A 27,892-nucleotide genomic window follows, 5' to 3' on the forward strand; every position below is an offset into this window, starting at 1 on the left:
TGTAACAATGTTCCCAACAAGTACCTTCCCCAGACAACCGTGCCGATTGGGTTGAGCACGTGACACAATCCTAACCAATGAGCTATGAGCAGAGGCGCTGGGTGCCCTTTGGGAAAAGCTCCTTCAAAGCCGAGCAGAGTCAGTGGGCATGCCCCGTCTCTCCTTCCTGACTGAAAGGGGGTCATGCTGGCCTGGGGGGCAGGTGCCATCTTGGATCCATGGAACTACAGCCATAATGATGGCAGATAGGAAGAGAGACGGAAAGAGACCCTGAATACGGTGGAGCTATCATATCAGCTCTGGACCGCCTGCCTCCCGTCTTGCAGGTGTGTGAGAAAAATCAAACCTCTATTTGGTTCAGCTACTGTGAGTTTTCTATTAAGTGTACCTAAACCTATGCTTATTTGATAAACCTGCCCTTCTGCTTTCCTTATGCTTCCCCTCACAATCATTATCAATGGCTCCCACGTGGCTTCACTGGATAGCAGAGTGCTCAGCACATCACACGATACACCCTCAGTATATATTTGTCGAGTGTGCAATTCCCAGATGAGGTTTTTGTGCTTCCAGATACGAGGCAAAAAGAAGTACAAAACATCACCTACAAAGCAATCTTGCCAAAAATATTTAACGTGAATTCAATCATGAAGAAACTATTAGACAAACTGCATGGGAGACGATCTAAAACAACTCACCTGGACCTTCCGAAAAGTTCCACGTGATAAAAACAATAACCAAGAAGGCGGGAGGGAGGATTATTCTAGATTAAAAGAGACTAAACAAACATAACAACCCAGCGCAATGCATGAACATCATTAAATCCTGGATCAAACAACAAAAGATATCTGCATCACCCAGTATACCTGGACTTACCTGCCAGAAATCCCGGAGGCAGCCACAGTGGCCTATGTGGTATGGAAAGGGCACTTTTCAAGGGATAGATTCCCCACTCAGAACCCCAAGCAGATGACTCAGATCAAGAGAGAAATTTGGAGAGTTATTTAGTCCCAAAACCACTCATGTAGTTGAGATAGAAATCCAGGAGTTTCTTTACCATTCTAAGCATCAATACAGCCAGAGAGGCTGAGGAAAACTCTGAAATCTATCAGGGATGCTCCTGCAGGGATTGAAAGGCCATTGTAACCAACATATGATAATCTTGCCACAAGCCTTGGAAGCCACCAGGGCTGCTCTGGGGATGCTCATTAGGGGTGTAGCAAAACTCAGCCACTTGCAGTGGTTAAGAATCTGCCTGCCAATCCAAGGGACACAGGTTCAAGCCCTGGTCCAGGAAGATCCCACATGCCACGGAGCAACTAAGCCCGTGCACCACAACTACTGACGCCCGTGCGCCTAGAGCCCGTGCTCCGCAACAAGACACTGCAATGAGAAGCCCGCGCACTGCAACTAGAGAAAGCCCGCACTCAGAAATGAAGACCCAAAGCAGCCAAAAATAAATAAATTTTTTTCAAAAAAGAACATGTTTAAAAAAACAAACCTCAGCCACTGCTGCCACTCGCTGTAGCAAACCTGGTGTGGTGCTAGGGCTGAAAGAGGGGTGTGCTACATAAAACAATAGAAGCATTATTAATGCATAAAGTAACGACTGTGAAATGCCTTCTTACCGAGAGGGAGAAAAGCTGCGTCTCCTACCTGAGGACCAGGTATCAGTGAGACAACGCAAGACCAGGGGATCCACTAGGGGGCGGTAGAGTCCACCGGTTAAAGGCACAGTCTGGAATCAGAGAACCCCATCAGTCCTGGCTTCTCCACTTCGCAGGTAGGTGACCTAAGGCTGGTCACAAGCCCTCTGAGCTTTAGTTTCCTCATCTGTGAAATGGAGATGAGAACAGTGTCTACAACAGAGGTTTGTTGTTGATAATAAATGTTCCCGGCATACTGTAAATACCCAATTCATATTAGTTATTATTCATTATTTACAATAGCTAAGATATGGAAGCAACCTAAGTGTCCATCAGTCCATCAACAGATGAATGGATGAAGAAGATATGAGATACACACAAAATGGAATACCAGTTAGCCATAAAAAAGAATGAAATTAGGTATAAAATAAGCTACAAGGATATATTGTACAACATGCGGAATACAGCCAATATTTTATAATAACTATAAATGGAGTATAACCTTTAAAAATTGTGACTTGCTATATAGTACACTTATAACATATAATATTGTACAGCAACTATATTATACTTCCATAAAAATAATAAATAAAAATAGCCAGTAGTTTAAAATAAATAAAATTTAAGTGTAAAAATAAAGTATTAATCCAAACTTTAACTGCAAAAAATGTATATATTAGTCATTATTTTCGTTCACTGAAATAACACATCGTTCACAGGAAAACTAGAAGGGAAGGCTGCACCTGCACATACGCATCTGGGTAGGAGGTGGGTGTGCAGCAGAGCAAACGAGGACAAAACCCGTTGGAACTTACGACGTAAAGTCTGGAAAATGCTGCGCATGAAGGTGAGTTGAGGAATGAATCACTGTGGGAAGATGCAGACCTGTGACACATCAGGTGAGGGGTGCCCACCCAGAGCCCCCAGCTGGAACCTTTTAGTTCCTTTTTAAAAATACATAATTGTGGTAAAATACACATAACAAAATTCACCACCTTAACCATTTTTAAGTTGCATTTAGTGCATTCACACTGTTGTACAACCATCACCACCATCCACCTCCGGAATACTTTTCATCTTGTAAAACTGAAACTCTGCACCCATTAAACAACAACTCCCCATTCCTCCTGCCCCTGGCAACCACTGTTCTACTTTCTGTCTCTATGAATTTGACTACTCTATACTCTAGGTGCCTCATATAAGTGGAATCACAATATTTGTTTGTAACTGGCTTATATAATGGCCTCAAGGTTTGTCAGTGTTGTGGTATGTCAGAATATTTTTTCCTTTTGAGGCTGAATTCCATTGTATGTATATATGACACCTGGTGTCTCCATTCATCTGTCGATGGATACTTGTAACCCTTTTTTAGTTCTTTTTGAACTAGATAGTCCATCAGGAATTTTCTGGGAGGGGACAAACAACCAAGGGAACCAGCAGCTGAGCCCTGGGATGAGAAGAAAGCTCCAATTCAGCAAGAGGCCGTAGAAATGATTCTCAGACAAGGGAGGAAAGAAATTCAGCCAGTATACATGTGTGTATAGTGTATAGTTTCTAAATGTCACCATATAGTTGAGGACTGGCTTCCCCATGATGGTCATTGCCTCTCAGCTCCAAACTCATGCTTCTCCACTTGGCTTCATGATGCTGGGCTGAGATTCTGCAAACCACACTTTGGGCTCTAACAATTAGGGATGCAGCAGGAAGGCTGCAAGCCTGGAGGAAGAAGGAAGGATTTGCAACGTCCTTTCTGCTTGTGGTTCTTCAGAGCAACACCCCGGCAATGCCTCTTCACGCGGCAGGGGCTGTGCCTTCCTGTAGCAACAAGTGAATCCAGTTTCCATTTGTTCCAACACCTGCAGGGACAGTGTCATTGCTCCCCGACCATCACCAGCCAGCCAGCACCCACTTCTCAGAGGACTGGGTCCCGGTCCCGTGGGACCACTTCTGCACGGTTTAAGGTTTTAGTAATTCCACCCACCTGCCTTGGTTTGCCCAGCCCGAAAGGTGGTAGCCGCCTCCTCTGTGATATCTTGGCATAAAGTTATAAAAGTTCTCTTTTAACTTTAATGTAGTTAACAGTTCTTCACATTTAGTTCTCTCTTTTCACATTGCTTTGGGTTTTGTCTCCTAGATTAAAATTGATGCACCCCCAACCACTATCTCAAAACTTTAATGGCCTCCCAGGCCCCGTGTTTAAGCCTAAACCCTTCACTCTAAGTAAGAATGACCCGTCCTCCCTTTTCATCCAGAAAATTAAAGCCATTATAAGTGACCTCAAACATGCCCCCGTGATCTATAAAAATGTCTATGGCCAATTTTCTCTTCTTCAGTCTCAAAAGATAAAGCATTTTCTTCCTATTTAATCCCAAATCTTCCAAGGGTGCTTTTGAGCCCAACTCCATCCCACATTCTCGGGGCTCCTACTCTGTCCCTATATCCTCTCTCCAATTCTTAGCAGGCTCTTTTCTGTAGCCTCCAGGGAGCTGAGTAAGGACAGGTCAAAGGACTGGTAGGTACTTCTCTTCCTCTCTCCTGTTAACCACATCCATGTTTTCCCCCATTGCATGTCCACCCCCCAAGTCTGAATTTCTGGACAAGTTCCGCATGCCCAGCACCCAGCACAGCGTCTGGCAAGGAGTAAAACCCTGGGTTATGAGTCAAGTCCATCTCACCTGCCTTCGCTAATCAAGGTCGTTTTAAGACTTGCATGGCCTCCAAGCTGTGTGTAGCCTAAACAATAAGATGTTTGCCAGAGTTCTGTTCCAGAAACTTGGAGTCAGCTGTGTCTACTTTGAGCTGAGCTGGTTAAGACCGGATAGGACCATGGACCCTCCAACTGGGCATGCGTGAGTGTCCTCGGGGTGACCTTTTGAACACACGGAGGCCTGCAGCCTAGTTACTCCTGCGCAAAAGGATGGTTACCGCACCTTTTCCCAATCACCTTTCCCCAGGCTCCCCACGCCTCAGCCCGCCCTGCTTCTTTATTCGTTATCCCATGCATACCCTGAGCCCCTTCCCTTTAAGGAGGCAGATTTGAGATTTGTTTCCTAGCTTGGCTGCCTTGCGACTAAACCCTCTCTTTGCTGCAGACCTTGGCGCCTCAGCATTTTAGCTTGCTGTGAGTTGGGCAAACCAGCTTGCTTCGGTAACAGGAGGAGGCTGCAAGATGACACTCAGTGTTTGCTGAATGGGTAAGATCAACAGAGGAGTCACCCCTTACCTGCTTGCTGAAGGGATCACTGAATAGCTGGGATTCTGTAGCTAGAGCTCATGGCACACCTTAGGGCCATGTTTCTCCCAGTGTGGCCCTTGGACCACCTGCGCCAGAATCACTTGGGGATTTTGCTAAAAATGCTGATTCAAAAGTCACGTGGCGGGGGGAGGGGTCAAAGTGACAGGAGCCAAAACAAAGCAGTATTGGGTTATAACCCAAAGTATAAAATAAATATCCGTGAGTCCATACTGATGTAAATAAATGGTTGAGTAAATAAACAGGGAGAAGAGACAAATCTTCTGTGCAGAAGAATTCCAAATAATTTCTGTGGATCCTCTGTCCCCAACAAGATGGAGCTTAACTCCCGCCTCAAGTGTGGGCTGCACATAGCGGCTTCCTTTCAAAGAGGACAGTATGAAAAGGCGTGTGTGTGTGTGTGTGTGTGTGTGTGTGTGTGTGTGTGAGAGAGAGATTAATTTGACAGTAGAGAAACCAGACTAACACAACCTCACCCAGGTGATCAAGGTCAACACAAACAGTGAGGAGTCAGATTGACAGTATGTATACTTGGTATGAAGTGATGAAAATGGCATTTTACCCCTGGGTCTTCCAACAATCAATCCATGACCTCAATCTTAACATGAGAAAAGTATCAGGCAAGTTCCAATAAAGGAACTTGACCCTACTCCTGACCCCTACCTGACCCTACTCCTCAAAATTTTCATGGTCATCAATACAAGGAAAATCTGAAAAACTGTCACAGCCAAGAAGAACCTGAAGAAATGTGACAACTAAATATGATGTGCTATCCTGGATGGGATCCTGGACAGAAGAGGACAATAGGTTAAAAAGGAAATATTATGAACTAAAGTATGGACTTTAGTTCATAATAATGTATCAATATTGGTTTGCTAATTGGGACAAATACACCACAGTAATGTAAGATGTTAATAACAGAAGAAATTGGGGGTGTAGGGCTTATGGGAATTCTTTGTACTATCTTCTCAATTTTTCTGTAAATCTAAAGCCTTTCTAAAAAATAAGGTCTATTGAAAAATGTTTGGTTCTTTAACAAATGCAAATTCCTGGGCCTCCCTTCAGAATCTCAGGTAATGGGCCTCAGGACTCTGCGCTTTAAACAAGCATCTTGTTGGTTTTGTACACACAAGTCTGAAAACCAGCGTCTTAGAGACTCTCTGCTCAGAGGTATCGAGGCTTCTTGCTTGTTGTGGTTTGGACCCATGCCACTGTGTTGCACAACCCCCAGGTCATCATTGGTACTGTGACCAAACTTACAATGTTAATGGCAGCTGTGGAGTGGACACCATGCATTTTCATCTGCTGCAGGCCTTCCTTTGGCCCACAGATATCAATATGAGCCAACAGTTAACAGCTGGGAAATGCTTCATCAAAGCCCAAAGCCCTGGGCTGCATTTCTGAATCCCCCCAGTCCCTTCTGGCATTTTCTCATAGGGCTCAGAGTGGCTCAGCTCTTCAGATGGGATGTGTGCTGATCAGTTCCACACAGTCTCTACCACACCCTATTGTTCCTCACACTTTAAGAGCTGTTATTATCATGACTGTGTTGTTGACTTTTTTTTTTAATTTTTATTTATTTTTGGCTATGTTGGGTCTTCGTTTCTGTGTGAGGGCTTTCTCTAGTTGCGGCAAGCGGGGTCCACTCTTCATCACGGTGCGCGGGCCTTTCACTGTCGTGGCCTCTCGTTGCAGGGCACAGGCTCCAGACGCGCAGGCTCAGTAGTTGTGGCTCACGGGCCTAGTTGCTCCACGGCATGTGGGATCTTCCCAGACCAGGGCTCGAACCCGTGTCCCCTGCATTGGCAGGCAGATTCTCAACCATTGCGCCACCAGGGAAGCCCCTGTATTGTTCTTTTTACAGAAAAAAAAAGTTCTCTGTATCTGGGTCACGCTCAAAAGTGGGAAAATGAAAGATACATGAAGTGAGCCTGTGTCCTTAAAAACTGGAGGAGAGCATCTTTATCTGTGTAGGTAGGAGAATCTTACTGCCTGATTAACATACAAGCTAAGTATGTCTGTTGATTGCTTATGTCCAGCCTTTTCCTTCAGTGATGGCCCATTAGGACCTCAGGCCAGCAAGAGATGCTGCAGCGATAAACAGACTGAAGGTGGATCACAGAGGAAGGAGGGGGAGAATGACTCTTCTCTCCCCTCTGTTTTTGCATGCCCTGGGAACACAGCGGGGAGAGCAACTCGACTCCCCAGAGAATCAGGATCTGGCGGAGCTAAGCCAGAACCTGCATTCCCAGGTCCTTTGTCAGATGGCGTGATCATACCGTTCTGGTCCTTATTTCTAATTACTATTTTAGGAACAAACTGTCTCATGAGTGCCCGGGCACAAATAGGCAGACTTGATTTTGAGAACTGTTTCAGCCTCCTTGCCAATGTTCAGAGTATAATTATGAAAATGACAATGATAATAATTGCAAGAAATTACTACAGGCAGGATCTGTTCAAAGTGGTTTTTCTTTTTTTTTTTTAAATTTTTATTTATTTTAATTTTGGCTGTGTTGGGTCTTTGTTGCTGCACGTGGGCTTTCCTCTGGTTGCGGCAAGCAGGGGGCTACTCTTCGTTGCGATGCGCGGGCTTCAGTAGTTGTGGCTCGCGGGCTCTAGAGCACAGGCTCAGTAGTTGTGGCACACAGGCTTCGTTGCTCCGTGGCATGTGGTATCTTCCCGGCCCAGGGCTCGAACCCGTGTCCCCTGCGTTGGCAGGCAGATTCTTAACCACTGCGCCACTAGGGAAGCCCTCGTTTTTTTTTTTGTTTTTTTTTTAATGTATTAACTTATTTAATGCCCAGAAGACCCCTAGAGGCAGATACTATTATACCACCATTCCCTGTTTACAGATGAGAAAATGAGGTGTGGAGAGTCAAGTAGACCTACCTGGGGGTCTACACTAGTTGAGAGTCCAGCTGGGATTTGAAGCCAGGCTCCCGGCTCTGAGCATTAGACCACCGCACTGTACTACCCTGTTCAACTCCCCAAAGTTGAACAGATACCTAGAGCTGTTCAACTCTTACAGTATATCAAGATGCTAGAGGACATAACTACCTATTTATATTTTAAGTACATAACACATTTGTGTTCACGTTTTAAGATGATGAAGAACATGCAGTGTATGGTAACAGTATACACATCATTTCTTTAAATAGAATCCCTGGACTTTGTAAATTTGGCATGATGGATTGTCAGCTGGAGTTCCTATAAACTACTGGTTGGTGGCAGGGGGAGCAGTTGTTCTGCTGTGAATTTGCCTGGAATAATTTTTTAAATGATACCTTTTGTGTTAAAACTTGAGGTAAACTATTTTCTTTATCCACCCAGCTCTTGAGTTGACTGGCAGATTGTATTAGAACTTCTTTTCCTTTCCTTTAGGAAGTCTGGAGTAAGGGATTAGACCTTGTCAGTTATCATCAGAAATATATCATGATCAATGATATTGTATGCCTCTCTTTTATATGTAGAGTCTCATATACCATTTGAACTCCATGGTGTAAGAATAATATGGAATATTGGAGAGGAATTTAAAAAAGAATAAAAATGATCAAAGGGTTAAAAAGTTATAGAAATATTTAGTCTGGAGAAGAGGAGGCTGAAGGTGTTTGAAAAACTCACTTCAGAAATGACTAAGGAAAACAACCCAATCCAAAAATGGGCAGAAGACCTAAATAGACATTTCTCCAAAGAAGATATACAGACTGCCAACAAACACATGAAAGGATGCTCAACATCATTAATCATTAGAGAAATGCAAATCAAAACTACAATGAGATATCATCTCACACCAGTCAGAATGGCCATCAACAAAAAAATCTAGAAACAATAAATGCTGGAGAGGGTGTGGAGAAAAGGGAACACTCTTGCACTGCTGGTGGGAATGTGAATTGGTACAGCCACTATGGAGAACAGTATGGAGGTTCCTTAAAAAACTACAAATAGAACTACCATATGACCCAGCAATCCTACTACTGGGCATATACCCTGAGAAAACCATAATTCAATAAGAGTCATGTACCAAAATGTTCATTGCAGCTCTATTTACAATAGCCCGGAGATGGAAACAAAGGCAGTGGTTTATTAAAGGGCACTCAGCCAGATGGACATATGCTCGTAGGCACGATCAAGGTCAGTGTCAGGATCCCACCACTCCTGTGGGCATCCCTTCCTCCCTGGAGTCAGGCTCCCTCATGCAGGGTCCACCTGAGTCCCAGTCTGTCCAACTGGCATGTTTGCACAGGTAAAACCTCCTTGGCCTGCACACAAGGACAGACTGCTATCAGCTAGTTCAGAAAACGCAGGTCTTTATTCTTTCATGTCTTTTTGGCCATTGGTAGGGCACTTGTTGCTGAATAATTTCCTTATAAATAAATCCAGCAGGTATAAGGACATAAATACTTGCCAGATCAGAACAATCACCTCACTTTAACATTTTAAACAACACCAGTTTCTAAACATACATATTATCATTGAAACAATATAAAGGAGAATGTTAAATGCCCTTGTTTATGCAGTTCTACCAGTAGACTCTATGAGACTCTCCTAGAACATAATTTATCTTACAATGACTTTGGAAATCCTTTGTCCATACCCGGTGGAGGAAGGGGAATGGAGGGATGGAAGGGAGGGAGGGAAGGTGGGGTTATCTTGAAACCTACCTGGGGTTTATTTTAATCAGGTATGGTATGGTGACAGCCACGGAGACAGCTGCCTTTGAAGAAAAGTTTATTACTACAATTCCCACGAGGAGGGGGACCCGCCACTCAGGCCCACAGCGGGAAGTACTAGGGTCAGTCAGGAGGTAGAAGGAGAGGGGAGAGAGCATGGTCTAGAGCCTTTACTGTGGTTTCTGTTGGGAGGAACAGGAGAAGAAGGGTGGGCAAATTTGAGCAAGTTTAGAATTGGATGGTTTGAATACTTTGGGCAGGCTCTGAGCAATAGGGGTGATCTCTAGTTGTATATTACCTGGCCCTGGGGTAATCAGGGCAGGGGAAGATTGCTTTTGGGTATGAGAGTTAGATACAGGAGGGGCCCGAGAGTGAGGGCTTCTACCTGGTTGGTTTGCATATGAAAGGCATGCTCCCAGGCAAGTTATTCACCATCTCTGGGAATCAGTAGCCCTTAGAGGAGCAGTCTTTCCAAGCCCCAGGATGTTAAAGCCTCATAAAGTAGGAAAAGCCCCACAATGAATACAGGAGTCTGGTATCCCAGAACCGGGTCTGAGTGACTCTGTGAAAGGTTGAGGGCAAGTCTAGGCAGACAGGCTGCACACACAGTCTGGGGAGAGGCGCAGCTGGCAACGGGGGTGCCTGTCAGAGCACAAGGGGTCGGGACTGTCCACTGATCACAGAGCATGCGGATAGCACAAGCATACTCTACTTAGAGAGCCAAGCAGACAGGGACCATCTCTCAGCAAGGGAGCTGATGAGCCCAGCATTCCCAGGAAGGTCACTGGTCCTTGAAAGTGGGTGGGATGGTGTACTGATCAGGGTTCTCCAGACAAACGGAATCAGTAGGATGTATAACTATATCTCTGCATCTATACGTTTCTCTGTCTCTCCATTAATAACTACCTATCTGTCTATCTATCTATCTATCTACCTGTCTAACCAAAGAGAGAGACTCATCATAAGGAATTGGCTTACGTGATTATGTCTGGAGACTTGAGAAGAGATGCTGCTGCAGTTTGAGTCTGAAGGCTATCTGCTGGCAGAATTCCCTCTTCTTTAGAGGAAGTCAGTCTTTTTTCTTAGGGCCTTTTACTGATTGGATGAGCCCCCCTTGCCCCCATTATGGAGGGTTGTCTTAGTCTATGTGGGCTGCTATAACAAAAATGCCACAGATTGGGTGGCTTAAACAACAGAAATGTATTTCTCACAGTTCTGGAGGCTAAGAGGTCCAAGATCAAGGTGCGGGCCAATCTGGCTTCTGGTGAGGTCCCTCTTCTTGGGAAACTGACACCTTCTTGCTGTGTCCTCACATAGCAGAGACAGAGAGATCATCTCTCTCATATCTCTTCTTACAGGGCACTAACTCTACCCTCATGACCTAATTACCTCTCAGAATCTCCATCTCCAAACCCCATCACATTGGGGATTAATGCTTCAACACATTTGGCAGAGGGATGGAAACATTCAGTCCATGGCAAGGGTCATCTGCTTTACTCAATGTCTACTGATTTAAACGCTGATCTCACCTAAAAAGTACCTTCATAGCAACTGCAGATGTGTTTGACCAAATGTCTGGGTATTGTGGCCTAAGCAAGTTGATACATGAAATTCACCGTCACAGACGGGGTCAGCAAAGTATAACTGTAAGTGTGAGAAGTCTGGGAGCACGGGGCATGCACTACTCATTCACTGGGGCATGAGATAGACACTGGATCTCGGGAAAAGCTGGAGCCCGCCCAAATGTAGAACTGGGGAAGCAGCAAGTGTGGCTCATTCACCTCATTCAATAAATATGTATATTGAAGCCCTACTGTGTGCCAATCACTGGGCCAAGATTTGGGGAAACAAAGATGAAAGACAGGCCCTGCTTACAGTTGAGTGGAGGAGATAGGCAATTACCCGATGAGTGAACTTAGTGTCTGCTGGCTTTGATAGAGGAATGTGATGCCCAAGGTGCCAAAGGAGTCTGAGGGCATGGAATCCAGCCACCCTCACAGAGCAGGGGACTGGAACCTTTTAAATTACTCTTACCCTACATCAGAATTAGACCTAGTGACAGGACCACAGGTTCATCTGCAGAGGGAGGTCAAGGTGGGAGCCGTGACTGTGGCAATGGTGGGTGTCAGGTGAAGAGGCGCTAAAGCCAGGAGAGTGAGTAACTGGTAGTTTCTCCTTGATGCTGGAGTGACCAGAAAACAACAGCCTTAACTTAAAGCAGTTTTAGATTTTGTGAGCATCGTGATCATGAGCAGAAAGATTTTATCAGTGCATTTCTGGGTTCATGGTCTTATCATCAGACACATGGCATATGGGATCAAACATATCGTCACCTTTGGGACAAGGGGGTTGTTAGAAAGAGCATGGTGAGCTGTGGCCCTGTGGTTGGCGGGCAGAAGTAAAATCTCATCTTTTACCTAGGTGGAAATGAAGAAAGAGGAAAGGGGTAACAGATGAATACCAGACGGAATAAGATATTTTAAAATATGAATTAGGGGACTTCCCTGGCGGTCCAGTGGTTAAGACTCCATGCTTCCAATGCAGGGGGTACAGGTTTGATCCCTGATCGGGGAACTAAGATCCCATATGCTGTGCAGTGCAGCCAAAAAAAAAAAAATCTATATCTATATCTGTATATGTATCTATATCTATATATGTATGAATTAAAGAGAAGAGTGTTGCCTAGTACTGCCACAAAAAGCACACAACCTAGGTGGCCTAAAACAACAGAAATTTAGAGCTTCCCTGGTGGCGCAGTGGTTGAGAGTCCGCCTGCCGATGCAGGGGACATGGGTTCATGCCCCGGCCTGGGAAGATCCCACATGCCGTGGAGCGGCTGGGCCCGTGAGCCATGGCCGTTGAGCCTGCGCGTCCGGAGCCTGTGCTCTGCAACAGGGAGAGGCCACAGCAGTGAGAGGCCCGTGTGCCGCAAAAAAAAAAACAAAAAAAAACCACAGAAATTTATTGTCTCACAGTTCTGGAGGCTGTGCTTCCCCTGAAACCTACACGGGAGAATCCTTCCCTGCTTTTTTCATTTTCTGGTGTTTTTCCAGAAATCCCTGGTGTTCCTTGGCTTGGAGATACAGCACTTCAATCTCTGCCTTGGTGGTCACATGGCATTGTTTCTGCGTCTGCCTGGGACATTTTCTTATAAGGACATCAGTCATGTTGGACTTTGGTCCCACCTACTGCATTATGACATCATCTTAACTAATCTGCAATTACCCTTTGTGCAAATAGGATCACATTCTCAGGTACTGGGAGTTAGGACTTCAACATACCTGTTTTGGGGGGCTACACAATTCAACTCACAACAGGGAGAGAACTGAAGATGCAGGTAAAAGAGAGTCCTGAGTTTAGTTTTACATAATAAAAATAGAAAAGCTAAAGTCAATAAGCAAAATTAAATGTCATATGATGGTCGTCAGTCTTTAGTACTTTATTTTGTATCTCCAGCTGAAATTTAGGGAATATTGCCACGTGTTCTCTCTCTTTTTTTTTTAACCAGCTGCTATGGTAATGATACTCTTCCATGTATGCATATTTCTGTTGTATTTCTATGGATTTACTATAGTAAATATTACTAATAATGGAAATAAGAGTGATAAGGAGTTTCCTACACAAAATTGTTATGATTATCTCAGCTTGGGAAAAGAAGAAATAAAAGATTAAATGAATATGACTTGTTTTAGAACATTATATTGAACACATCAAATCAATGTGCTATTACTGGTCAGCATGACCTGGCCATGAGATGCACAGCAAAATTAAACATTTGAGCCAATAATGACCCTCACATTTCTGAGTAAGCCAGAGACAGATAAGCTCCCGCTTCTTGATACAACCCTGGGGGAAGTAGATCCTGGGCGTTGGCCTTGCTGTGATGGACAGGAGGTGGCTGGGCAGTTTCATAAAAGGACATATCCTAGGCACGGGAGGAGATTATGAAGTTTCTCCTGTCTGTCCTGTTTTGATGATGCCCTGAAATCCAGCTTGCACCCTGTCAAGGATCCAGGGCAGCTACATCATGGTCCAAGAGAAGTCACTTACGTGGCATAAATCCCCAGCCACATCCATCTAGTCCCATAAAAATGTCCTGCCCTGGGGCCTGGGGTAAGAGGATAAGGGGAATTGGTCATTTGGCCTCACTTCCTTCTTTCCACTTTTAGCAGATGCTGGTGATGTCCCAACCATATCCTCTTTGTCCACGCTGAAGGTCACCTAGAGCTTCAGTGGACAATTGTCATAAAAAGACCTGTGTCTCTCTGCCTGAGCACTTTCTCTGGATGCAGGAGCATGGCTGAAAGTGCAGGAGGGTTTATAACCCCCAGGAGCAAACCTCATCCAATGAGAAAGGGAGTTGGTGTGAAATAGCCCAGCTTCCTTGGTGGTTGGTGAGACAGTTTTGAGGTATGTTTTTTTGTCTCTTAGGTCTCTAGTAGGACTTAGTTCCAAGTGCTCACAGTTGTAACCAACTCATTACTGACTACCCTCTTCCTTATCTCACTTCCCTAGTTCCTCATCATGCTTCCTAGGGTCACCTCTCAAGTAGAGAGGTGGGATTTGCACCCAAATCCTTGTCTCAAGGTTGGTTTTTTGGGGAACACAAACTAATAGCATTATATCCAATATCCCCTTTGAATGAGGAGTACTCAATTTGTTCAAACAACATGGATGGGCTAGGAAGTGAAGGCGTGGTATTGACAACCTTGCAATGGAAAGCTAGGAATCCGTTCCACTTTTATTACTGCACTGTACTATGAGCAAGAGCCCATCCACTTGATCAAAATTACCCTCAGAGAAGAAAAATGGATAAGGAATAGAATAATCCTGTCTGTGAACAATATGATTATAACTTATAAATATTCTAACCAATGGTTAGTGTTATGGAATATGTATGGTTGTATTAAGATAATTAAAAGCTTCTATGTCTCCTGTTTATAAGTCATATACCTAAAAACAAGACGTAAGAAAATGTCTTATATATCTGATATGTAATTTTGAAGATGACCTAAGACTGCATTGTCTTTATTCACATTAGGCCATACAGAATCCAATTCCAGTTTGTCAACTGTATGCATGGCATAAATTGTATACATCTAGTCTAATGGTTCTCAATCCTAGGAGACCCAACTCTCCCTTTTATAACAAATATTCTACAATTCTGTCTTTAATATCCTAAATGAAAGTCAAGAAAAATATGCTATACATAATTTTAATAATCAATACAACAAACACCCTTACTTTGATGTGATGAAACAAAGGAAAGAAATGTATAAGAAAATAATACATATTTTGATCTGTGGGTGTTGGGACATGACTACACTAGGAGACAAATGCTTGCATTCACCTGTAAATATATTAGTTTGTATATAAGAGAAGTAAGAAGATCAGCAGTGATGCCACACAGGATGTATAGAAAAATGAATGCACAGCAGAAAAATAACTAATGGAGGATGAGAAGGTACATGTGTGGTACCAAGAGACCAGACATGTTTGTATGTGACATGAGAAAGAGAAGTAACCTTCACTTAGCCTCCAAGAAAGAGCAGATGGTCAGGGTGGAGAAGACGAGGAAGTTTGACTGTCTCACAATCAGGCTCCTTATTAGTTGCTCTAACATACTTCCCTATGTTTTGAGGGGTAGTGATGAAGTTTGATAGAAAACTGATTTCCTGTTTTGAAATCCCACCACATGTTACAGCATAAGTTCTGTCTCTAAAACTCAGACCCTGGAGACCACATCCTTTACTATGTGATAGAACACAGAGATGAAAAAGGAAGAAAGAAAAAAAGGAAAGAAGGAAGGAAGGAAGGAAGGAAAGAACTCTAGAGAAATGATGCGGTGGACTTCTAAGGTGGGTACTGAAGACTGGAGGGAAAAAGGCACATCAACACATCACTTCTGTAAAAAAACCCCACACCCTGATTTCCATATGTAGTTTTCTCAGCACAGCTTTCTTACCATTGTGCTACACAAACGAGAAAGCCAGAGGCAGGACGGTGCAGTAGTGTCAGTGCCCTGTCATGAGTCCCAACTGCGTGAGAGCATACTTCCCAACCGCAGCGCTGGCTCTGCCACCAGAGCCTCTGCCCACTCATGTCAGGGGCTGGAAGTGCTGGGGAATTGCACCGCTTGGGGGTAGCCCTTAGTTACTGATGGGAGTCAGTGGATAAATACCCCAGCTGCCTCCCCCTCTGGCACCATGACTGTGGAGCGCTGGCTCAGTTGCCCACAGTGCTAATTTTTTTGATAATTCATCTCTATTGGCATCCATCCTTCCCTTCCCATTCTCCCAGTGGTCTTTTCTAGGACCACTGCCAGAGAAACTTGAAACTGAATTTGAAACTTTGCCTCAGAGTCTGCTTTTGGGGAGACCCAAACTGAAACAGAGGGTAATAATCTCAAATATTTTAAAAAATCTGATTGATGAAATTTAATGATGTCCTAATTCCGTTAAAAGAAATCTCAGATGGTCTCTTACATTCTGTTGCTTTTGCCAGAATTGTTTAGTGAAACTCTTCACCTAAATATGCCTTTGGAAATACTATAATAAATAACGTAGCTCTCATGTTAAAGGAGGATGAACGGAAGTCCTAGCCGAATCCAAATCTTTCCATAATTAAGTAATTCTTTTGTCCCCAAATCATGTTTTAGCCCAATTCACATTTTCTGCAAACATTGGCTAATACCTTTCACGATTTTCAAGTGGATTAATCACCAAATCTGATATTGTAGATCCATACTGACTTTTAGATCTACTCATTATTTTAAAATAGCATCAAAATTAGCAATATAATCCCAAACCAGTATCTTAGACCTAGTCTTATCTGCTATAGATAACGGAACTGGGAAAATTCTGGGCAAGAGAGCTTCTCTTAAATCAAGTAAGTTTGTTGAAAAATCTCAGGTTAATTCCTTCCTCTTTAATAATATCAATCTCGCTTGCAGATTAAGGACTTGATTTAACATTTCTGATACACATGCAATATATGTCAAATCTCTTCATAATATTTTGATGTCACTATTTAATTTTTACTGATTGAAAACAAAAATGCATGTTAGTATTAAAGAATAAATAAAATATTTTGAAACAATTTTCTTTGGAATCACCATCTTATTTCTATATGTAGGATAAGATAGTCAAACTCCTTTTCAATGTTATTGCAAAGTTTACAAAAGAATCTTTTACTCAAGGCATTAATTTAAATTTTATTAGTAGCAGTGATAACATTCACTGACTTGTGGGCCTTTCACTAAGCTTTTGGCGAGTGAGGTCGTCAACGAGTAATGCAGTGACTTACCAATGGGGCTGTTGCTACTTGTGAGATGTTTACAACCCTACTTTGCTGGCGGACTGTAGCTGCAGCTCCGTCTGCTGCCCAATGACACTGGAAAAGGAAAAAGGTCTTCCTGTGAAACATTTTTAAAGAATTTCAAATTTTCACAACTCTTAGGATCCAATGTCCATACATATGGAAATAAATTTTCTGCCCAATGGTTTTATTCCCATGAACCTTAACATTTGTGGTCAGTAAAGCTTCATTATCATAGAGGTTTCTTGCAATTCACTTGCAACATTCTTTTGACTGTAGATCATTTCAGAGCCTATTTTCTACTTCTGGATTTCTCATAGATTCTCCTACATACAACATTATTGCTCAATTAACAGAAGAAAACATTTAAGTTTCTTTCTCTCATAAAAATAACTTCTTATACAGCAGTTACAATTAATTTTCCCTTATATTGTTTGGATTTCCACAGTATCATTTGTGCTATTCTATAAGAAACGGTACCTCATATCCTTCAGATTGGATCAAAAAAACATCTCAAGGACAATACTATGATTTCCAAACTTTCCTTAAATCTCTGAAGTTTGTATCTTTGCCAACTCTGTGTCTCTCTTTATAAAATATTCACTTGGTCTTGATGGGTTCATCTAGATGAATTAGAAAAAAACTATGTTGCCAATGATATTTTCAAATATTCAGCTGAGTACTCTCAACCTCTTTTCTTAATATCTAAATTATATATAGTATTTTTAAAATAAGGGCTAAATTTGTACATCTTTGTGAAAAATATAGAAGCACTAAGAATGCCATAAACATAAACTGATACTGGTGACTCAAGTGCAACGAGTGGAGTTGTTGTAGGTGGTGTTGTTTTCTGAATTGGTAAACAGCTCCTGATTTTCAAATATCAACCAAAACAATATTAGTGGCATTCCTGGAAAATTCGCCGTGAATTAAAACTCTGCAAGGCATACATGTTTACATGTGAATTAGAATTGGTTCTCGACTCAAATAAATACAAACGAGCTTTTACCTACATAAGAAGCATGAGCTGGGAGAGTCAAAAGTTGGTTAGGAAAGAAAACAATTGGTTTTTTTGTAAAAAGGTTTGGTCTGGCATCAGTGGACCCCATGCAGTATTTCCCAGTTCACTGTGACAGCCAAAAATACGCTTACGTATTTCCCAAATGCTCCCTACTCATTAAACATGTATTATGAATATTACTGTATCATTGAAAAGGCGCAACTGCTCTTTAAAAAGCTTCCACACCTACTTTCTCATAAATATTGATTTTATAGATATTATATGCCGAAAGTGCATTTGAAGCAGTACGAAGCCTACTTTATCCAAGTACTGACCATCAACCCTAGTCATTATCTACTGATTCCTCCAAAAAGTAGCTGACTAGAATCCCTGGGAATTTGGAAAGGGGATCCTAAGCCAGAAAGTTGGATAGGTTATGGCCTAATAACCTTATGGCATGGTAGCTCTCATCTGTTCAGAACTTGTTACTTCGGAAGTTCGTGCTTCTTATTTTTGTTGTTGTTGTTGGCCCCCTCTGCTACTTAGTAATCTTTAGGAAAAGTCCAGTTTATCTCTGCTATTTGAAAGGAATACTATGCCAAAGGCAGGGTGAAACATATAGGAAAAGGGGCTTATCAGGGATTTTGGTCAGCAGCCTTCCCCCAGCGCTCACCTGGAGATTTTCTTTCTGATGCTAAAACCTTAGAGAAGCTGTGTTTTATTTTATTAAAGGAAGACAACACCTTCACATCAAGAGACTCAAAATGGGTAGGATACAACATTTGTACAACACATTCCTTGCCCGGGAAGGGGCTTACCCTCTCAAGTGTATCGCTATTACCCCAATGTAGAAAGTAGATCCATAAGACATAGCGAGGCAAATGATGATTCCTAGTAATTGACAGAATTAGGTCTCCATAAATATGATCCAGAGAAGACACAAAGTAGAAATATAGGCATGGACAACAGAAGTGATATACAGGAAGAGATCTGGGACTGTGTGATAAAGGTTAGATGAATTACACTAGTTACGGTAGGGTTTCTCCACCTGCACTACTGACATTTTGGGCAGGAGAATTCTTTACTGTGGGAGGCTGTCCTGTGTATTGTAGGATGTTGAGCAGCATCCCTGGCCTCTGCCCACTAGATGCCAGTAGCAGTCTCCTCCCCCAATTCTCACACCAAAATTGTTTCCCAATATTGGCAAGAGTTCCCTGGAGTCTAAAATCGGCCCCTGTTGAGAATCACTGCTTCTCAGACTTCAGTGTGCATAGGATCAGCTGGGAGTCTTCTAAACACTGCTTTACTAGGTCTGCGGTAGGGCCTGGCACTCTCTAGTCCAAACAAGATCCCAGATGAGACCGATGCTGCCTGTCCAAGGGCAACACTTGCTTCTTTTAAGGCAAACTTACAGCCTTCTACCAGTCAACACACACGGGTCATCAGAATGCAAAGGAGGTGTATATTCAGGGTATGGAGTGCTGAAAATACTTTCAAGCAAGAGCTGCATACCAAATTGAGTTATCATGTACTTAATTAAGCATGTTTAAGAAGTGAACATAAATAAGTGAGGGGTTTGTATTTGTTTTTTTAAACTTCAGAGTGCTTTATCTCCTAATTCAGCAGTTCTCAAAACTTTTGGTCTTGGGATCCCTTTAACACTCTTAAAAATAATTGAGAAGTGCAAGAGCTTTTGTTAACATGGGTTTGTATCTACTGGTATTTACTGGATTAGAAATTAACTAAGAAACTGAGTAAATTGTTTAAATATTTGAAATTAATTTAAAAATAGTATACCCAAGGATGCAGCCTTTGAGAAAGTAAGGCAGTGTTGACACCAGCAGCACTGAATATACGACTGAAACCTAGTTAGAGCCTCTATATAAACTTTTAAGATTCTGGTGGGCAGGTGCAGAGAACTACTTGTCTTAACAGCTTCAGGAGACAGTCTCTTACGTTCACAGGCCAGGGACATGCAAAAATCAAGAGCAAATGTATTTCCAGCTGTGTGGCTGACAGGGTCTTGGTGCTCCAGCTGGGCGTCAGGCCTGCACCTCTGAGGTGAGCTGAGTTCAGGACACTGGTCCACCAGAGGCCTCCCAGCCCCACGTAATATCAATTGGCGAGAGAGATCTCTGCCTCAATGCTAAGACCCAGCTCCACCCAATGGCCAGCAGACTCCAGTGCTGAAAGCCCCATGCCAAACAACTAGCAAGACAGGAACACAACCCCACCCGTTAGCAGACAGGTTGCCTAAAATCATAATAAGGTCACAGACACCCCAAAACACACCACTGGACGGGGTCCTGCCCACCAGGGAGACAAGATCCAGCCTCATCCACCAGAACACGGGCACCAGTCCCCTCTACCAGGAAGCTTACACAACCCACTGAACCAACCTCACCCACTGGGGGCAGACACCAAAAACAACGGGAACTATGAACCTGCAGTCTGCGAAAAGGAGACCCCAAACACAGTAAGTTAAACAAAATGAGAAGACAGAGGAATATGCAGCAGATGAAGGAGCAAGGTAAAAACCCACCAGACGAAACAAATGAGGAGGAAATAGGCAGTCTACCTGAAAAAGAATTCAGAGTAATTATAGTAAAGATGATCCAAAATCTTGGAAATAGAATGGAGAAAATACAAGAAATGTTTAACAAGGACCTAGAAGAACTAAAGAGCAAACAAACAATGATGAACAACACAATAAATGAAATTTAAAATTCTCTAGAAGGAATCAATAGCAGAATAACTGAGGCAGAAGAACGGATAAGTGACCTGGAAGATAAAATAGTGGAAATAACTACCACGGAGCAGAATAAGGAAAAAAGAAGGAAAAGAATTGAGGACAGTCTCAGAGACTTCTGGGACAACATTAAACACACGAACATTTGAATTACAGGGATCCCAGAAGAAGAAGGGAAAAAGAAAGGGACTGAGAAAATATTTGAAGAGATTATAGTTGAAAACTTCCCTAATATGGCAAAGGAAATAGTCGAGTCCAGGAAGCACAGAGATTCCCATACAGGATGAATCCAAGGAGAAACACACCAAGACACATATTCATCAAACTTTCAAAAATTAAATACAAAGAAAAAATATTAAAAGCAGCAAGGGAAAAGCAACAAGTAACATACAAGGGAATCCCCATAAGGTTAACAGCTGATCTTTCAGCAGAAACTCTGCAAGCCAGAAGGGAGTGGCAGGACATATTTAAAGTGATGAAAGGGAAAAACCTACAACCAGGATTACTCTACCCAGCAAGGATCTCATTCAGATTTGATGGAGCAATTAAAACCTTTACAGGCAAGCAAAAGTTAAGAGAATTCAGCACCACCAAACCAGCTTTACAACAAATGCTAAAGGAACTTCTCTAGGCAGGAAACACAAAAGAAGGAAAAGACCTACAAAAAGAAACCCAAAACAATTAACAAAATGGTAATAGGAAGATACATATCGATAATTACCTTAAATGTAAATGGATTAAATGCTCTAACCAAAAGACATAGATTGGCTGAATGGATACAAAGACAAGACCCATATACATGCTGTCTACAAGAGACCCACTTCAGACCTAGGGACACATACAGACTGAAAGGAGGGGATGGAAAAAGATATTCCATGCAAATGGAAATCAAAAGAAAGCTGGAGTAGCAGTTCTCATATCAGACATAATAGACTTTAAAATAAAGACTATTACAAGAGACAAAGAAGGACACTACATAATGATCAAGTGAGCAATCCAAGAAGAAGATATAACAATTGTAAATATTTATGCACCCAACACAGGAGCAACTCAATACATAAGGCAAATGCTAACAGCCATAAAAGGGGAAATCGATGGTAACAGAATCATAGTAGGGGACCTTAACACCCCATTTTCACCAATGGACAGATCATCCAAACAGAAAATAAATAAGGAAACACAAGCTTTAAATGACACATTATACCAAATGGACTTCATAGATATTTATAGTACATTGCATCCAAAAACAACAGAATACACTTTCTTCTCAAGTGCTCATGGAACATTCTCCAGGATAGATCATATCTTGGGTCACAAATAAAGCCTTGGTAAATTTAAGAAAATTGAAATCATATCAAGTATCTTTTCCGACCACAAGGCCATAAGACTAGATATCAATTACAGGAAAAAAACTGTAAAAAATACAAACACATGGAGGCTAAACAATACACTACTAAATAACCAAGAGATCACTGAAGAAATCAAAGAGGAAATCAAAAATACCTAGAAACAAATGACAATGAAAACACAACAACCCAAAACCTATGTAGTGCAGCAAAAGCAGTTCTAAGAGGGAAGTTTACAGCAATACAATCCAACCTCAGGAAACAAATCTCAAATAAACAACCTAAACTTACACCTAAAGCAATTCGAGAAAGAAGAACAAAAAAATGCCCAAAGTTAGCAGAAGGAAAAAAATCATAAAAATCAGATCAGAAATAAATGAAAAAGAAATGAAGGAAACGAAAGCAAAGATGAATAAAACTAAAAGCTGGTTCTTTGAGAAGATAAACAAAATTGATAAACCATTAGCCAGACTCATCAAAAAAAAAAAAAAAAGAAGAAGACTCAAATCAACAGAATTAGAAATGAAAAAGGAGAAGTAACAACTGACACTGCAGAAATACAAAGGATCATGAGAGATTACTACAAGCAACTCTATGCCAATAAAATGGACAACCTGGAAGAAATGGACAAATTCTTAAAAAAGCACAACCTTCCGAGACTGAACCAGGAAGAAATAGAAAATATGAACAGACCAATCACAAGTGCTAAAATTGAAACTGTGATTAAAAATTTTCCAACAAACAAAAGCCCAGGACCAGATGGCTTCACAGGTGAATTCTATCAAACATTTAGAGAAGAGCTAACACCTATCCTTCTCAAACTCTTCCAAAATAAGCAGAGGGAGGAACACTCCCAAACTCATTCTATTAGGCCACCATCACTGTGATACCAAACCAGACAAAGATATCACAAAAAAAGAAAACTACAGGCCAATATCTCTGATGAACATAGATGTAAAAATCCTCAACAAAATACTAGCAAACAGAATCCAACAGCACATTAAAAGGATCATACACCATGATCAAGTGGGGTTTATCCCCGGAATGCAAGGATTCTTCAATATACACAAATCAATCAATGTGATACACCATATTAACAAACTGAAGGATAAAAACTATATGATCATCTCAATAGATGCAGAAAAAGCTTTCAACAAAATTCAACACCCATTTATTATTAAAACTGTCCAGAAAGTAGGCATAGAGGGAAGTTACCTCAACATAATAAAGGCCATATATGACAAACCCACAGCCAACATCATTCTCAAAGGTGAAAAACTGAAACCATTTCCACTAAGATCAGGAACAAGACAAGGTTGCCCACTCTCACCGCTATTATTCAACAGTTTTAGAAGTTTTAGCCACAGCAAGTAGAGAAGAAAAAGAAATAAGGAATCCAAATTGGAAACGAAGAAGTAAAACTGCAACTGTTTGCAGATGACATGATACTATACATAGAGAATCCTAAAGATGCTGCCAGAAAACTACTAGAGCTAATCAATGAATTTGGTAAAGCAGCAGGATACAAAATTCATGCACAGAAATCTCTTGCATCCCTATACACTAATGATGAAAAATCTGAAATAGAAATTAAGGAAACACTCCCATTTACCATTGCAACAAAGAGAATAAAATACCTAGAAATAAACATACCTAAGGAGACAAAAGACCTGTATGCAGAAAACTATAAGATACTGATGAAAGAAATTAAAGACAATACAAAGAGATTAAGAGATAAACCATGTTCTTGGATTGGAAGAATCAACATTGTGAAAATGCCTATACTACACAAAGCAATCTACAGATTCAGTGCAATCCCTATCAAACTACTAATGGCATTTTTCACAGAACTAGAACAAAAAATTTTACAATTTGTATGGAAACACAAAAGACCCCAAATAGCCAAAGCAATCTTGAGAAAGAAAAACAGAGCTGGAGGAATCAGGCTCCCTGACTTCAGACTATACTGCAAAGACAAAGTAATCAAGACACTATGGTACTGGCACAAAAACAGAAATATACATCAGTGGAACAGGATAGAAAGCCCAGAGATAAACCCATGCACATATGGTCACCTTATCTTTGATCAAGGATGCAAGAATATACAATGGAGAAAAGACAGCCTCTTCAATAAGTGGTGCTGGGAAAACTGGAGAGCTACATGTAAAAGAATGAAATTAGAACACTCCCTAACACCATACACAAAAATAAACTCAAAATGGATTAAAGACCTAAGTGTAAAGCCAGACACTATAAAATTCTTAGAGGAAAACATAGGCAGACACACTCTATAACATAAATCACAGCAATATCCTTTTGACCCACCTCCTAGAGAACTGGAAATAAAAACAAACAAATGGGACCCAATGAAACTTAAAAGCTTTTGCACAGCAAAGGAAACCATAAACAAGACGAAGAGACAACCCTCAGAATGGGAGAAAATATTTGCAAATGAAGCAACTGACAAAGGATTAATCTCCAAAATATACAAGCAGCTCTTGCAGCTCAATATCAAAAAAAGCAAACAACCCAATCCAAAAATGGGCAGAAGACCTAAACAGACATTTCTCCAAAGAAGATATACAGATTGCCAACAAACACATGAAAGGATGTTCAACATCACTAGTCATTAGAGAAATGCAAATCAAAACCACAATGAGGTATCACCTCACACCGCTCAGAATGGCCATCATCAAAAAATCTACAAACAGTAAATGCTGGAGAGGGTGTGGAGAAAAGGGAACCCTCTTGCACTGTTGGTGGGAACGTAAATTGATTCAGCCATTATGGGGAACACTATGGAGGTTCCTTAAAAAACTAAAAATAGAACTACCATATGACCCAGCAATCCCACTACTGGGCATATGCCCTGAGAAAACCACAATTCAAAAAGAGTCATGTAGGGGCTTCCCTGGTGGTGCAGTGGTTGAGAGTCCGCCTGCCGATGCAGGGGAACGTGGGTCCGTGCCCCGGAGGATCCCACGTGCCGCGGAGCGGCTGGGCCCGTGGGCCATGGCCGCTGGGCCTGCGCGTCCGGAGCTTGTGCTCCGCAACGGGGGAGGCCACAGCGGTGAGAGGCCCGCATACCACAAAAAAAAAGAGTCATGTACCACAATGTTCATTGCAGCACTATTTACAATAGCCAGGACATGGAAGCAACCTATGTGTCCATCAACAGATGAATCGATAAAGAAGATGTAGTACATATATACAATGGAATATTACTCAGCCATAAAAAGAAACAAAATTGAGTTATTTGTAGTGAGGTAGATGGACCTAGAGGCTGTCATACAGAGTGAAGTAAGTCAGAGAGAAAAACAAATACCGTATGCTAACACATATATATGGAATCTAACAAAAAAAAAAAGGTTCTAAAGAACCTAGGGGCAGGACAGGAATAAAGATGCAGACACAGCGAATGGACTTGAGGACACAGGGAGGGCGAAGGGTAAGCTGGGACAAAGTGAGAGAGTGGCATGGACATATATACACTACCAAATGTAATATAGATAGCTAGTGGGAAGCAGCTGCATAGCACAGGGAGATCAGCTCCATGCTTTGTGACCACCTAGAGGGGTGGTATAGGGAGGGTGGGAGGGAGACACAAGAGGGAGGAGGTATGGGCATATATGTGTATGTATAGCTGATTCAGTTTGTTCTACAGCAGAAACTAGCACAACATTGTAAAGCAATTATACTCCAATAAAAATGTTTAAAAAAATAGTATACCCATTACATGTTAACATAACTAATAAATTGTCGTGAAAAATTACCGTACTTGCCCAAGCAAAAAATTATGGGGAAGAACAGCATTATTTAGCATTTTTGCAAATGTCTAACATCTGGTTTAATAGAAGACAGCTGGATTCTCATATCTGCTTCTGCTTTGGTTTTTTGTGATTCACTGTTTTTTTTAATAAATTTATTTAGTTTATTTATTATTGGCTTTGTCGGGTGTTTGTTGCTGCATGTGGGCTTTCTCTAGTTGCAGCGAGCAGGGGCTACTCTTTGTTGTGGTGCACGGGCTTCTTATTGCAGTGGCTTCTCTTGTGGCAGAGCACAAGCTCTCGGCGTGTGGGCTTCAGTAGTTGTGGCACATGGGCTTCAGTAGTTGTGGCAGGAGGGCTCAGTAGTTGTGGCATCTTCCCGGTCCAAGGCTTGAACCCGTGTCCCCTGAACTGGCAGGAGGATTCTTAACCACTGCGCCACCAGGGAAGCCCGATTCATTGTTTTAGTTTAAGTATATAAAGAAAATCTGGCCTCACACAGATATGAGGCTGGAAAAGGAAGCATTTTAATAGTCACTTCTGATAACATGGATATTCTTTTTTTTTTTTTTTTTTTTTTTTTTTTTGCGGTACTTGGGCCTCTCACTGTTGTGGCCTCTCCCGTTGTGGAGCACAGGCTCCGGACGCGCAGGCTCAGCGGCCATGGCTCACGGGCCTAGCCGCTCCGCGGCATGTGGGATCTTCCCGGACCGGGGCACGAAGCCATGTCCCATGCATCGGCAGGGGGACTCTCAGCCACTGCGCCACCAGGGAAGCCCGCAGATATTCTTTTTTGATATGACACCGCAGCTTAACAAATGGTAGTTTCTTAAAGACTAGTTGCAATGAGAAGTCTGAAACCCTATCCTTTGTACTGTTGACACCAAAATTTATTGGTTTATCTTGCAGTTTGAATTGATCTTTTACCCATGCATGATTTTGTAACACCACGTATTGGTCAACTGGAAAATACTAGCTCATTAAGTTATACAACTGTTCCGAATGTGCAGTGGAAAATTCCACTGGATACTCCAGAGCAATTAAGAGTAAAAACGACAAATAATATCTTTATATCATTGTAAAGATAGCTTTGGCCTTTGGTACTCCCTAAAGTGTGGATGGCAGTCCCCACACCTACCGTGAGAACCACTGTCCTACGTTGGCTGCAGCTGACAGCTTCTGCAAACATAAAGGACCTTGAGAGTACCATTTTACGGCAAAATAACTCAATTGGATGAATCTTAAGTTAAACATAAAACGTATTTCAAGATTGTGAACACGCTTCACGAATAAAGAAAAGCCTGAAGAAAATAAAAGTCACTTTATACTTCTGTCTTCTAGAAATAAATGTGTTAATATTTTGGCCCACTGTCACCTCTCCTTAAGGGCAGAGACTGTGTTTTACTGATCTACAAATTTCGGAGTTAGCATAATGCCTGGCCGTTATGAGCACTCAAAAAGAATTTTTCTTTTTTAAAAGTATACCGTACATAGTTTTGTAGCCTATCCTTTTCATTTAGCCTCAGAGTTGGTCAGTTTTCCCATATGCGTTCTATAACTACTGCATAACATTAAAGTTTTCAAGCTCAAACTCACTTTAAAAACCGTGACTTTGCTTTGGCAAGGAGTAAAAATTTTGCAAGGGAAAAAAATTTAAACGACATGGGTCCAGCAGGACTCCAGGGAAGAAGTTTGGGGAGCAGGATCGCTCCGCCACAGACTCACCGCGCCTGGGACACCTGGACACAGGCCACCGCGGCGGGGAGGGGTGAGGGTCCAGGGACCATGGCACTTGGCGCTTTTTCGGGGGCTTTCGCGCGGGACCGACATGCGAAAAGAGGGGGAGGCAGCTGGACGGTCCCACTCCCCACGACAGGGAGGGTCTTCCAGCTCCGGCTCCCCTTTCCTCGGAGGAGCTGCCTCTCCTGCACTTGTCTGGGCACCGGAACTCGAGACAGTTCTGTCAACAGTCAGCGGGAGAGCCAGCCCCCGGGACGGCCCAGAAAGACTGAGCATGCGTGGAACGCACCCGGCGTGCAATCCTGGGAGAGGTTAGAGGTCGCGAGGTACATCACGGCGCCGGCATTCCAGATGAATTAGCTGCTTTGGTGGCTCCACAGGGCGAGTGGCGCCGCTAAAGCACTAGT

General features: G+C 42.2%; 1 long non-coding RNA gene across 1 annotated transcript; it reads right to left on the minus strand.

The window, feature by feature from the left end:
* Nucleotides 1-1,642: 1,642 nt before the first annotated feature.
* Nucleotides 1,643-27,731, minus strand: LOC307176570. The gene is made up of 3 exons (XR_013824836.1): nucleotides 27,471-27,731; nucleotides 16,872-16,958; nucleotides 1,643-1,830 (listed from the first exon to the last, which is right to left on the minus strand). It is a non-coding gene; the product is annotated as an uncharacterized lncRNA (long non-coding RNA).
* Nucleotides 27,732-27,892: the final 161 nt, after the last annotated feature.

Source organism: Stenella coeruleoalba (assembly GCF_951394435.1).
Source record: "Stenella coeruleoalba genome assembly, chromosome: 18".
Lineage (NCBI taxonomy): Eukaryota > Metazoa > Chordata > Mammalia > Artiodactyla > Delphinidae > Stenella > Stenella coeruleoalba.